This window comes from Pipistrellus kuhlii, unplaced genomic scaffold (genome assembly GCF_014108245.1).
Source record: "Pipistrellus kuhlii isolate mPipKuh1 unplaced genomic scaffold, mPipKuh1.p scaffold_m20_p_9, whole genome shotgun sequence".
NCBI classification, from domain to species: domain Eukaryota; kingdom Metazoa; phylum Chordata; class Mammalia; order Chiroptera; family Vespertilionidae; genus Pipistrellus; species Pipistrellus kuhlii.
This window is the reverse complement of record NW_023425595.1, coordinates 24,086,689-24,098,208: the sequence shown is the minus strand read 5'-3', so window position 1 is coordinate 24,098,208 and position 11,520 is coordinate 24,086,689. Positions and strand designations below refer to the sequence as shown.

Genomic DNA, 11,520 nt, shown 5'->3' with positions numbered 1-11,520 from the left:
TTTGCCAATTTAATTATAATATGCCTTGGTGTCGATATTATGGGATTCATTTTGCTTGGGACTCTGCGAGCTTCTTGGATTTGTGTGGGTTTTTTCTTCTCTATCTCAGGAAAGTTTTCTGTCATTATTTCTTCAAACATTTTTTCTATGCCTTCCTCAGTTTCCTTTCCTTCTGGAACCCCTATTATTCTAATATTGTTTTGTTTTGTACTATCCCAAAGTTCCCTTAGGCTCTCCTCCTGCTTTTTAATTTTTTTTTCCAGAAGCTGCTCTAATTGGGTATTTTTTTCCATCTTGTCTTCTAGCTCACTGATGCGGTCCTCTGCTTCTTCTAGTCTACTCTTGATGCTTTCTATTGAGTTCTTTACAGTAGCAATGTCACTTTTCATTTCTTCTTGGTTCTTCTTCATTTCCTCTTGGTTCTTACTCATATTGTCAAATTTGTCTTCCATTCTTTTTAGCCATCTTATGATCATTACTCTGAATTCTTGCTCTGGTAGGTTGCTTGCCTCTAACTCGTTTACTTCCTTTTCTGGTGATGCTTGCTTTTCTTTCATGTGCGGGCTGTTTCTTTGTCTCCCCATGACCTCTCTTTTCAGGATGTCTGGTTATGTAGTTATCTCCTTTTCACCGTGTGGTGGTGTGCTCGTTTGAGTCCAAGTGTTCGTGCTGCCTGGGACCAGCGTTCTGGGGCTCACAGCTGCTCGGTGGTCACTGCACCTGTCAGAAAATGAGATAGTTATTAATGTACACATAGATATATAGGTTAGGAATTACCTTAGAGATTGATTTTAAGCACTTTGCAAGTTCAAAGTATAATGCTTTCATTAGAACATTCATTATCTCTCTGCTAAGGGTGGGAGGGAATGGCATGGACTTGCCTGAATTCTAGATTATTGATGTGCCTAAAGTTTAGGTAACACAGCACACATACTATAATCCAAAAACATAAACCCCCAAGAACTTTTATAGTGAGACCACCCAATACTTAACAATGTGCACTCAATACTTAAACATCTGATTTCACTGACGTTATAATTGGATCATTTGCATCCAGCAGATTTTACCCGTTATCATGCATGCTACATTTAACAATTGATTATTCTTCAATGGTTACAATGATATAATATCTAAAATGTATAATAATTTTTTAAAATATATTTTATTGATTTTTTACAGAGAGGATGTGGGAGGGATAGAGAGCCAGAAACATCAGTGAGAGAGAAACATCAATCAGCTGCCTCTTGCATATCCCCTACTGGGGATGTGCTCATAATCAAGGTACATGCCCTTGACCAGAATTGAACCTGGGACTCTTGAGTCCACAGGCTGACACTCTATCCATGGGCCAGGGCTAAGATGTATAATTATGTTTAAATTATTTAAAATAATTTCTTTGTTAGGATGCTCCTGGTGTTTAGAATCCCACATCGAAGATCTCCTAATAGAGTTTGTTTTAGTATATATCATTATCAGGATGTAGTAGATACAGGAAGGCTAACCCAAAAACGAAATTGTATGGCTCTTTTGTAAGTCAAATTTAAAGTTCCTATGAAATTGATTGGAACATATCTATTATATTCAGAATCATTCAGAAGGGACATGAATCCTAGGCCAGCAGGATTGGCCTGTTGTTTGATGGAAGAGGTGGTCAGTTGTGGAAGCATAGAAAAAGGACCATCTTTAGGACAGACATTGGTAGTACTCCTCCAAGTATTCTAGGCAAGAGAATCCCAGTAAAATGCCTCTGAATATTGCAACTCTATTGGCAAAGACATTCTCAAAGTGAACGTTTGGGGGATTATAACCAATGAACTTGCTGTGTTTCTAGCTCTTTTGGTATGACATGAATATCTGTGCCTATTGTGGTGTTCATGAAACAGGCTATGAGAGCCTGACATCTTTATTTTTAATTTATTTATTTTTAAAAAATATTTTTAATTGATTTTTTACAGAGAGGAAGAGAGGGGGATAGAGAGTTAGAAACATCGATGAGAGAGAATCATCAATCAGCCACCTCTTGAACACCCCCACCTGGGATGTGCTCTCAACCAAGGCACATGCCCTTGACCGGAATCGAACCCAGGACCCTTCAGTCCACAGGCTGATGCTCTATCCACTGAGCCTAACCGGTTTCAGCGAGAGCCTGACATCTTTAAATGTTGAATTATTCTAATGTCCTTGGTTCTGACTCTAGGTTCACCAAACAACAGTCTAATTAGGATCTTGAACACCTACTTTACATGAGGGGAGAATGGGCTAGCCGCATGGATGTGACCTGTTGTGACATCCATTGCTTATTGCAAATTAATTAAGTGACTTTTCTGGATTGGTGTGATTTTGGCAGAATGATTTGTTAAAGTGTTGGTTCTATTTCATTCTCTCTATATTTTTCTCTTCTCTACATTCTAAAGGTAGTGAGGCCTCAAACTCCCTATCGCAGGGATTTTGGCAGCCCAAAAAGTAAAGGATAAAAAGTGATTTCAAGTTAGTGGTTTTTCCCACCTTCTAGAAAATCTAAGTTGACGTTGGGTGTCCTAGAGAGCTGGGAGAGAAAGGGTCTTAGAGAAGTAAGAGGCTTCTTTAGAAGTTTCTCTGAGGATGGAGCTGGAGATGTCAGAGCCTGAGAAAGTGCAAGGCTTAGGAAGGAAATGACTGCTTGGAGTGCTTAGGGGAGCTGGATCATAGCATGAAGACTTTTGAGTCCCATGCATCACAAAAGCCAGTGACCATTCTTGGTGGTCACTTGGACTACAACAGTGGATGTTGGCAGTAACTGGGCCAACAGTGTCTTTGCAAATAATTACTTAGGTTGCATTTCCTCCATCTACTAGGATGGGGTCTGGAATGATTTGTTAAAGTATTGGTTTTATTTCATTCTCTCTATATTTTTCTGGTTTTATTTCATTGGTTTTATTTCATTATCTCTATATTTTTCAAAGTAAGTTAATAGAAAGAAATGACTTTTCTTGCACATCTGAGTGTGGCTGAAGTTGTTGAGTATAGCTTATCAGGTTATGAACTCAGGTAATGGGAATCAAGCTTAGTCTGCAAGAAAATCAGGTGTTTGAACCTGAAAATTTGAGGGCCAGAGACTGGTCCATGACAAGAAGTGTCATTCTGTAAGGACTCTTGGAAATATGTTACTTCCTTCTTGAAACAGTGGACACCTGCCATAAACACCTCCTCTATACATACACAACCCCTCTTGCCTTCACCATATTTTGATGAATTTCTACGAATTCTACCAACCTTGCAAATCTTTAAATTATCATTTTATACAACCTAGAAAGAAAGAATTGAGTTTGCTAAATAAAGGTAACTTTAATCACCAAATTAATAAGATTTTTCTATAGGGTTTATCCAGCATGTTTCATAGCATCTATTTTTTAAACTCTATTATGAAATAACTATAGATGCACAGGAAGTTGTAAATAGAACAGGGAGGTCTGATGTATCCTTCACCCAGTTTCCCACAGTGGAAACATCTTGATACAATCAACAGACTTTATTCAGATTCAGATTTCACCACGTGTGCATGTATATGTTTGTGTATTCTATGCAATTTTACCACATGTAGAGATTCATGTAACCACAATCACAATTAAGATTTTGAACTGCTTTATTTCCACAAAAATCTCTCATGCCCACTTAAGTTCCTCTTCTCCCCTAACCCAAATCCCTAGAACCACTAATCTGTCCTCCATCTCTATAATTTTATCATTTTGAGAATAGTATATAAATGAAATTAGGTAGTATTCAACCTTCTGAGATTGTCTTTTCCCCCCCACTTAGCATACTATATGTAATCTTTTTGAGATCTATCCAAGTAGTGTTTTTTATTATTATTATTGCTCAGTAGTATTCCCTGAGATGACATACTACAGCTTAACTACTCACCCATTGAAGGGTATTTGGGTTGTTTCCAATTTTAGGCAATTACAAATAAAGCTACAGTAAACATTCTTGTAAATGTTGACACAAATTTCTATTTCTCTGGATAAATACCCAGGAGTGTGATTGCTGATCATCTGGTTAGTGTATATTTAATTTTTTAAAAAATTGCCTAACTATTTTTGCAGAGTAGCTGTACCATTTTATGTTACCATAAGCAATATATAATAGAGCCAATTCCTCTGCCAGCATTTGGCTTTGTCACTGTGTTTAATTTTAACCTATGTTGAACATATTTTTGTTTGCCATCTGTATATCATCTTTATAGAAATGTATTTTAATGTCTTTTGCCCATTTTCTAATTGGATTATATGTTCCATACTGTAAATTTTTAAGCGATTTTTCTTTTACTAGTTCTCTGCAGATGTTTGATTTGTAGTACTTCCCAAAGTACTCTTTGGTTTGCAAGCACTTTCTTCCAGTCTGTGTTTTATCTTTTTGTCCCCTTGGAGGATCTTTTGTTTAAACTTAAAGTTTTTAAGTTTAATGAAGCCCATTTTGTGACTCTTTCTTGAATGGATTATGCTTTGAGTATGACATCTAAGAACTCTTCACCTAGCCCTAGGTTCCAAAGATTTTCTCCTTTGTTTTCATTTAAAAGCTTTATCTTTTGATATTTTACATTTAAATCGATGATCCATTTTAAGTTAATAGAAGGTGTGGGGTTTAGGTTGAATTTCAATTCTTTGCCTATAGACATCCAATTGCTCTAGCACCATATGTTGAAAAGAATATCTGTCTTCCATTGAATTGTTTTTGCACTTCTGTTAAAAATCAGCTGTACTTATGTAGATCTACTATTCCATTAATCTATATATGTATCCTAATACCACTTACCACACTGTTTTGTTTATTGTAGTCTTAACATTTAAAATCCATTTTAAAAAGGCATTTCTCTGAATAATAGCAATATTTATTTATTTATTTATTTATTTAATTATTTTTTTCTACTATATTTGTTAAAAAATATTTTTTATTGGATTTCAGAGAGGAAGGGAGAGAGAGAGAGAGATAAAAACATAAAAAAATGAGAAAGAATCATTGATCAGCTGCCTCCTGCACATTCCATACTGAAGATTGAGCCCACAATCTGGGCATGTGCCCTGACAAGGTATTGAACCATGACCTCCTGATTCATAGGTTGATGCTCAACTACTGAGTCACACTAGCCAGGTAAGCTATCTTTTTTTTTTTTTTTTTTTTTTTTTGAATGCTTACATTTGCCAGGCCTTCTTATAAGTACTCCACATGCATAAACTCATTTAATACTTACAAAATCCAATGAGATGATAATATTTTGCCCATATTATAGATGAAAACACTGAGTACAGAGTCATTAAGTATCTGTAAGAGACAGATTTGGAGATCTAGCCCATACCATAGCCACTATGTTTTATTGCCTCTCTGAAATGAAAAGATTTCTATCTCCTCACAGAATTGTTTTTTTCTGGACTCTGCATTGGCATTTTGCCCTCAGTCTACATTGAGAGATGTGATAAGAAAAAACTCTATGAAACTTATTATTGCATTTACTGTAGGCAAGTTGATGAGGATATGGTTGACTATGTCACATGATGTCCTCTTTAGGAGGACAGATGGGAAAAATGTCTCAAATCTCAGTACCAGGAATAGATATATTTCTCCTGAATAAGTGGTTTGTTTTTATCTCTTGGACATTGTGAAACTGTATAAATGATTACATTTTCCACTTTGTGCTGGCTGCTAAAAAGCTCAGAACCAAATTGTCAGCCTATCTTTAGTAATGATGTGTACCGCATCTAATATTACTTCTGACTTCATTTTTTTTCTACCCTAATTTTCCCTTCTCCCTCATTTCCTCTCTAACTCGCTTTTTTTTTTTTGCTTTAGTCTTTTTTCAAAATGAAAAAGCATATAAGCACTTTGTATAAAAAGTCAAATAGAAAGCTTTTAACTTCAACAACAAAACAAAATGGCAGTCCCTTTGCCCCCTCCTCTCTTCTCTGCTTTCTTCTCTTCAAAGCCAACTAGACTCATATCTTTTAGCTGTTTATTCTGGGGCTTATACTGGTTTTTTGATTGTTTTTCCCCCTTGACTTTTAGTTTTTAGTTTTTAGTTTAGGTATTACCTCTTGATTTCCTTATATGAGGAAAATATTTCATTTTTTAAATACCACACTCAACATACTCTTCACCTGTATCCATCCTTCCATTTTAAAGATATTACAATTTTGGTTAAACCTGTTTTTGGAGTTTACATTGTTGTGCCTAGGAAATATTGTTCCTAGATGAGCTGCTTCCTGTTCACTTTGCATCGTATATAATCATTTTGTTTTCCCCTAGGTTAATGATTGTCTCTTTTAAACTTCGGTTTCGATACAGCAATCACTAATTTCAACCAAGTCCTCTGACAGAATTATAAATCTCTCTATTTGTTTTGTTTGTTTTCTCATAGACCTTTCTTCTAATGCCACCCTGAGCCTTTCATTGTCCAGTTCCCATCTGCACGGACTGCTTGCTAGGCCCCTGATCCATCTGTCATCCTGACACTTCCCTTTTTATTATTCTGAGCATTTTTCTGCATCTCTCTTTTGTTGGATCTTCAGCTTCCTAAACTTTGTATTTTCCTCTTGATTTATTTACTCATTTGGTTTAATGGAGTTTATCCTGAGATAAAGCTCATGAAAGGTAAAAACTTTTGAGACCTAGCAGGAGTGAAATGTCTTTATTTTTTAACAGCAATTGGATGGTAGGGTATAGAATTCTAGGTTAGAAGTAATTTCCCCTCAGAAATGTAAAGGCATTGCTTCTTTTCGTCCAGCTTCCCGTGTTGCTACTGAGAAGTTTGACACTAATACCTCCTCTGGGACTCCAGGCTGGTTTGTTTGTTTTTTCCTCCCTGGAAGGTTTTGAGGTCCTCTTTTCTCCCTAATGGTCTGAAATTTCATGATGACACACCTTAGAATAGGGTCTTTTACATCCAGTGTGCAGAATGAACCTCAGCTGAAAACATTTCAATATGAACACACATTTCCTTCAGTTTTGAGAAATTATCATATACAATACATTATTATTTTAGTAATTCCCTCCCCTCCATTTTTTTTCTGCTTACTCTTTTTAGTTCTCCCGATTCAGTCATTGGATCACTCAAACTAATCTTATTTTCTTACTATTTTTTTTTTCTTCCTGCATGGCCAGTGTGGCTCAGTGGTTGAGCATCGACCTATCAATCAGGAAGTCATGGTTCAATTCCCTATCAGGGCACATGCCCAGGTTGTGGGATCAATCCCCAGTGTGGGGTGTACATAAGGCAGCCAATCAATGATTCTCTCTCATCATTGATGTTTCTGTCTTTCCTCTGAAATCAATTAAAAAAAAAAAATGAGTGACGCACTTAAATCCCCTATGAATGGCCAAAGCTTATTAACTGTTGTGCTTCACAGTAATGCCACATTTCTTTTGGGGATAGGGACATCCAAATGTCATTATTTGAAAAATTTTTCTCGCCGAGACCCGTTTGGCTCAATGGATAGAGCGTTGGCTTGGGGACTGAAAGGTCCCGAGTTCGATTCCGGTCAAGGGAATGTACCTTGGTTGTGGGCACATCCCCGGTAGGGGGTGTGCAGGAGGCAGCTGATCGATGATTCTCTCTCATTGATGTTTCTAACTCTCTATCCCTCTCTCTTCCTCTCTGTAAAAAATCAATAAAAAAAAAGAAAATTTTTTCTCTTCAGTTGGTCAGTCAATCAGATAAACTCTTTTGTGTGGGCATTTACAAATCTGACTTCTAGCCTTCTGGCAGGTTTTTAAAGGAAAGGGGCTAGAGGCTGGGGGTGAGGGTAGCTAATCATTCCTTATGGAGCCTTCCATATAACCCCCTCCCTCCTCATCTTCAGCTCTTCCTAATGCACCAAGCCCAGATCCTTTGACCCAGCTTCTCAAGAGAATAAACTTCCTGGCCACGTCTAGAGTGGTGGAAGGGTAGTCACATGGCTGTGCTACGTTGGGAATAAGATCTTGGGATCTGCTGAAACCAGTTTGGCTCAGTGGATAGAGTGTCAGCCTCTGGACTGAAAGGTCCCAGGTTCGATTCCGGTAAAGGGCATGTACCTTGGTTGCAGGCGTATCCCCAGTAGGGGGTGTGCAAGAGGCAGCTGATCAATGATTCTCTCTCATTGATGTTTCTAACTCTCTATCCCTCTCTCTTCCTCTCTGTAAAAAATCAATAAAATATATTTTTAATAAATAAATAATAAATAAATAAAAAGAAGAAAGAAAGAAGCGCTTCCCAGTCTATCAGCAGTTTAATAAGCAAGAGCGCTTTTCAATTAAAAAAAAAAAAAGATCTTGGGATCTAACTAGTCATTAAAAAGACTTTCAAACAATCTTTTCTTTTCATCCTTACCTCTTACTCCCTTCTTCAGGGGGCGTTGGGTACCTCTAATTTCAGAATTTTCCAGCGTTCTGGGGTACGATTTATCTTCCTTCTTTCAGTCTTCTTTGATTTGTCCCAATATGAGCAAGCCTAAATCCTGATTAAGGAGCAAAACAAGAGTTTGAAGTCAAAGTCAGTGAAATGGTGCCTACAGTCAGATAAAAAATGATGAGTAAAAACCAATAAAGGCTTCTACAACTGGAAGAGTAATCATATTAAAGTCTCTGTCTTTGTCGTCCTTCTCTACATATTTCTCCATGTGACATTACTATACTTTGAGAAAATGTGCTGAAGAGGAATAGTTTCCTCTGCTGACCCCAAGCTATGCCCTGAGGGAACAGCAAGGCTACCTGGAGGTTATAGAAAGGTTGAGATGTGTTTCCAGGCTTCAGGACTAAGGTCAACAACAATGTGAGGATGGAGTAGGTCCAATTTTATGTAGGTCTTGATTTAGAAATGCACAAGAGGGCCCGATGTCTTAAAGGGCACTAGGGAGGGGGATGGGTTGTGGTTTCCAGCCGCCCTGTCCAGTTGGCTTTTGAAGACTGGCTGGTCGATAGAAATCTACTGGTTAGGGACATTTCACTTTACTACACTAAATATAGTGGGCCTTTACAAAACTTGGAGGCCTTTTTACACAAAGAGAATGCTGTTAATATGCTCTCCATCCAAGGGCATGAGCTCTGGGTTGTTGTTCCAGTGGGATGTGCTGCAAGACTCAGCCAGACCAGCAATCTGCTGCCAACTTTGGCCCCTAGGGAGATTTCAAAAAGGAATGGTTGTGTCCCTAATATCACATTTAATAACCTTAAATAACGGTAGGTATAGCTTAGCTTCATGTAAGAGATGACTCAGAGTTGGTACACAAGAAATTTACTGAAGAAAAGAAGGAAGGAAGAAAGGCAGGCAGACAGACAGGAAAGGAGGAAGGAAAGGATTTTAATTCCCATTTATAGCTTTGTCATCCAGAAATTTTAGTGTAAAACAACAACAACAACAACAACATTAAAATTTAAAGTGTAATATAGAGATTTACCATAAAAAGGTCTTGAAATCCTAGCGGGCAGAGGAACTTGAAGACCCAGTGGAGTCAGGAAGTGACTTCACTCTCTGATGGTGAAAGAAAAGCAATGGGGGCAAAGGAAAGAAACAGAGAAACAAGATGGTGACTGCTAGCCAGAGGAATTTAAGTTCCCCTCCTCCCGGTGACACTGAAGAGATTCCCACAACTCTCTCAGCATCTGGAACTTATTTGACTCTGGGTGGAGGAAGGAAAGTGACAGCTGGTAGGACCAGTGCTTTCTGGAAGGAAGGGATAGAAAAGCTCAGGGCCTGCTGAAACCGGTTTGGCTCAGTGGATAGAGCATTGGTCTGTGGACTGAAAGGTCCCAGGTTCGATTCGGGTCAAAGGCATGTACCTTGGTTGTGGACACATCCTCAGGAGTGGGTGTGCAAGAGGCAGCTGATTGATGATTCTCTCTCATCGATGTTTCTAACTCTCTATCCCGCTCTCTTTCTCTCTGTAAAAAAATCAATAAAATATATTAAAAAAAAAAAAAAAAAAAAAAAGAAAAGCTCAGGGCCTGGCAACTAGAGAGCTGAAGAAGAAAGGAAATGATCATCAGACAGAAGCAGAACTGAAGGGCCTCCTGACTGCTTCTGGAATCAGCACATTCAGTGGTGTCCCAAAAAAATGAAGTCTCCAAAGGAAAAGAAACAGTATCAATGCTACTGGTGAGGCCAATGAGTTTTCCAGACATAGATGACCCTGGAATTCTTAGTCTCTACATAATAGTCACACAAAGCCTTGTGTGCTAGACAGTATTTTCTGTATGGAAAACAACAACAACAACAAAAAAACACCACACCCACAAAATACAACCTAATGTAACTGTTGCATAGTCCCACAGAAACCAACACTGAGATGGATATTTGCATGCAGGAAGTTTACTGGGGAGTGCCCAGGGATTCAACACCAGAACAGGAGTGAGGGAAGTAGGATCAAATAGAAAGAGGAATTGAACTGCAATGGCGTCAGAGCAAAGGTCTGTCAGCCAATTCTGTGAGGAAAGAGGACTGAGAGCAGAGAGGGATGGGCAAGGACTAGTCGTAGATGTAGGCTGCCTCTCAGCTCTGGCAAGGCAACTCTCTTCAGCTGGGGACAATATCAACAGAGAGACTCGCCTGAGAGCTATCAGCTGCCAACATTTCTAGCAGCGGAGGGAATGATTGCCTCAATCCAGAATGGAGAATCTGAGCAGCACACCATGGCATCTATTACAGCCTGCCCTTTGCACTGGATCCAGTCACTTTATATAATACGTTCTAGGAACAGCTCTTCTCAGGTCTTGGTTGGTCTCTTTCCCTGGGGAAACAGTGAGACAAACTACAGTTCCCTGCTACTGCTCCTAGTTTGAGGGTTGCAATTGGTATTCATTGTCTCACTGTTTTTCAGCCTATTTCTGTTTCCCGCACCCATGGTTCTATTGTCTAAATGGCTTATCTGGTGGGCCTCTGATACCATGCCCTTCTCAGGCTGTGGCTGCTCCATTTACTGTCAAAATTGGGCAAAGAAATACCCAATTACCAGCACTTCCACACCCACAGAGTCCAGAGTTGCTGGGACAAGAAGCATAAATACCACAAGTGGGTCACTGTGAGTGATGGTAAGCAGGGCTCAGGGTCACTCCTACTTCCTTCCTTCCGTTGCATTCCAGAACCATGTATTATGCCTTTTGAGAACATAGGTTCATATAATAGTTGTTAACTTATGGTGTATTCTGCAACTTGGAAGATGTTATTGAACAGTATCACCTCCAAAGGGGAAGCTCAATTGCACCTTCAAAAGATGCAACTGAGCTTCATCACCTGTCAAGCTGGCAGTTTCTGTGAGTGTGGTATGAAATAGGAAGAGTGGATCCCATGCTCATGTGCCACTGTTACACCAGCTTCATTATGAAATGGATTCCTGGGTTCAATAAAAATATTACATAGGATTCCATATTGGCAGATCAAATACTCCATATGCCCTTAGATAGTGGTGCTGGTTGAGGCCCGGAGGGCAGGAAAGGCAAACTTCACATCCAAGATACATATTTATTCCAGTCAAAATTAATCACTGCCCCATCCAATGTAACTTGCTATCAAATGAC

At 38.8% G+C, this 11,520-nt stretch overlaps 1 long non-coding RNA gene across 1 annotated transcript; it reads right to left on the bottom strand.

Annotated features, from left to right (window-relative positions):
* Window positions 1-520: 520 nt before the first annotated feature.
* LOC123651876 lies at window positions 521-9,659 on the bottom strand. The gene is made up of 3 exons (XR_006740843.1): window positions 9,405-9,659; window positions 8,339-8,465; window positions 521-720 (listed from the first exon to the last, which is right to left on the bottom strand). It is a non-coding gene; the product is annotated as an uncharacterized LOC123651876 (long non-coding RNA).
* Between the last annotated feature and the right edge of the window lie 1,861 nt (window positions 9,660-11,520).